Source organism: Cupressus sempervirens, chromosome 10 (assembly GCF_028749045.1).
Source record: "Cupressus sempervirens isolate cs-2001-9-10 chromosome 10, ASM2874904v1, whole genome shotgun sequence".
NCBI lineage: Eukaryota > Viridiplantae > Streptophyta > Pinopsida > Cupressales > Cupressaceae > Cupressus > Cupressus sempervirens.
Genome location: NC_143127.1, coordinates 683746963 through 683749833, shown reverse-complemented (window position 1 = coordinate 683749833; position 2871 = coordinate 683746963). Strand labels below are relative to the sequence as shown.

At 46.2% G+C, this 2871-nt stretch overlaps 1 non-coding gene across 1 annotated transcript; it reads left to right on the top strand.

The window, feature by feature from the left end:
- The first annotated feature begins 320 nt into the window (after window positions 1–320).
- Window positions 321–474, top strand: LOC149535676 (5.8S ribosomal RNA). The gene has a single exon (XR_016358261.1). It is a non-coding gene; the product is annotated as a 5.8S ribosomal RNA (ribosomal RNA).
- Window positions 475–2871: the final 2397 nt, after the last annotated feature.

Here is a 2871-nt window from a genome sequence, read left to right as displayed (position 1 = left end):
CCCCTCGTTGCCTTGCCCAGGTGTGTTAACTCGTCACTTGGAGCGTTTTGTGTTTAGGATGGGTGCACTCGCATGATTTGCGAGGCAGGGGCCCCATCCAATGATACAGCTCTCCAATGCGTCGACTCCCACCTTTGCGAGGTGATGGGCTGGGTACACACCACAGCGTTCCTTGTCGCACCCATTGGGTGCTCGGGGTTTGGGATGTGTCAACACCCAACACACGGGTGCATCGCACACCTTAGAAATCCAAAGAATGAAGCATGATCCAGTGCCTTGCGTGCTTGGGTCACTGAAAGACAAAAACATAACAAAATCACGACACTCGGCAACAGATATCTCGACTCTCGCCACGATGAAGAATGTAGCGAAATGTGATACTTAGTGTGAATTGCACAATCTCGTCAATCATCAAGTCTTTGAATGCAAGTTGCGCTCGAGGCCTCGGCCAAGGGCATGTATGCTTGGGCGTTGCACTACAAAATTGCCCTCCCATGCAAGGAGGGGAGATGGTCGTTCGTGTCCGTAAGTGGCGCGGTCGACTGAAATGAGCACTGAGTTTAAGCATATCAATAAGCGAAGGAAAAGAAACTTACCAGGATTCCCCTAGTAACGGCGAGCGAACCGGGAAGAGCCTAGCTTTTAAATCGGTCAGCGAGAAGAATCTTTTGTAGATGACTTAAATAAGCGACAGGGTATTGTAAGTGGCAGAGTGACCTTGCTGCCACAATCCACTGAGATTCAGCCCTCTGTCGCCTTGATTCATCAAACCCTTTTTGACTCTGAAGCGGGTGGGGTTTGTTATTTGTGCGAGGGCAAGAAAATCTTCCAAGTGCCAAATTCCGGGTGGGTGGGGTTTGCAAATTTTTTCGCGAGGGCGTAAAAATCTCTCAGGTTCCAAATTCCCGACGGGTGGGGTTTGAAATTTATGCGAGTGCGGGAAAATCTTCCAAGTGCCAAATTTTGGGCGGGTGGGATTTGCAATTTTCACGAGGACAAAAAACTCTCCTAGGTGCCAAATTCTCAGCGAGGGTTTGTAATTTTTGCTAGGGCGGAAAAATCTCCCAAGTGCCAAATTTCGAGCAGGTGGGGTTTTGTGAAAATTTTTGCGATGGTGAAAAAATCTCCCAAGTGCCAAATTCTCGGCGGGTGGGGTTTTGTATAAATTTCTGCGAGGGAAAAAAAATCTCTCAAGTGCCAAATTCTTGGCAGGTGGGGTTTGTAATTTCTGCCAGGACCAAAAAAAATCTCCCAAGTGCCAAATTTTGAGTGGGTGGGGTTTTGTGAAAATTTCTGCGACAGTGGAAAAATCTCCCAAGTGCCAAATTCTCGGCAAGTGGGGTTTGTAATTTTTGCTAGGACGGAAAAATCTCCCAAGTGCAAAATTTTGAGGGGGTTGGGTTTTATGAAAATTTTTGCGAGGGTGAAAAAATCTCCCAAGTGCAAATTCTCGACGAGTGGGGTTTTGTAAAAATTTTCGCGAAGGCGAAAAAATCTCCCAAGTGCAAAATTCCTAGCAGGTGGGGTTTGTAATTTGCGCGAGGGTGGGGTTTGTTATTTCTATCGGGGTGAAAAAATCTCCCAAGTGCCACATTCCGGGCGGGTGGAGTTTTGTAAAAAAATTCACAAGGGTGAAAAAATATCCCAAGTGCCAAATTTCGGGCGGGTGGGGTTTGCAATTTCTGCAACTGCAAAAAAATCTCCCAAGTGCCAAATTCTCGACGGGTGGGGTTTGCAATTTTTGCGAAGGCGTAAAAATCTCCCAGGTGCCAAATTCCTGGTGGGTGGGGTTTGTAATTTCTGCCAGGGCAGAAAAATCTCCTGAGTGCCAAATTCCAGGTGGTAGGGAGGGGTTTTGTAGAAATATTTGCCAGGGCAGAAAAATCTCCCGAGTGCCAAATTTCGAGCGAGTGGGGTTTTGTAAAATTTCCACGAGGGGGAAAAAAATCTCACAAGTCCAAAATTTTGAGCTGGTAGGGTTTGCAATTTTTGGAAGGGTGAAAAAATCTCCCAAGTGCCAAATTCCCAGCGGGTGGGGTTTTGTGATTTCTGCGAGTGCGAAAAAATCTCTCGAGTGCCAAAGTTTCCTCGAGGGCAAAAAAGTCTTCCAAGTGCAATTTCCATGTGGGTCCGGTTTGTAATTAGTGCAATTTCGGGCAGGTCGGGTTTGCAATTTCTGTGAGGACGAAAAAATCTTCCAAGGCCAAATTTCAGGTGGGTGGGGTTTTGTAATTTTCACGAGGGCAGACGACTCATGTACGTGATCCAAAATTGATTAACTTATTTTTTTGGTTAATACCCAAAGTTTTGAACTCAAATCGAGTTGGCTACCCCGACTCGAATCGCCTCGAGCCTAATTGCCTCTGAATTTTTTGCACAACCCATGTCACTGTGCTCGACTTGATTCTAAGTGCCCCGAGTCATGTACGTGGTCCAAAAGAGGTCAAATTTTTTTTTTGGTTAATGCCCAAAGTTTCCAACTTGAACTGTGTCAGAAACCCCAACACGAATTGCCCCAACTACCCCAACCCTGACTAGAATCACATCGAGCCTTAACTGCCTCCAATTTTTTTGCACGACTCATGTCACCGTGCTCGACATGATTCTAAGTGCACCGAGTCATGTGCGTGATTCAAAGGCAGTCAACTTTTTTTTGGGTTAACGCCTAAAGTTTTCAACCCAAATTGTGTCGGCAACATCAACTCATATCGCCTCGAGCCTTAACTGCCTTCAGTTTTTTCGTAGGACTCATGTCACCGTGATTGACTTGTCGCCCCGAGTCATGTACGTGATCCAAAAGCAGTGAACTTCTTCCTTTTTTTGTTAACACCCAAAGATTTCAACCTGAATCGTGTCAGCAACCCCGACTCA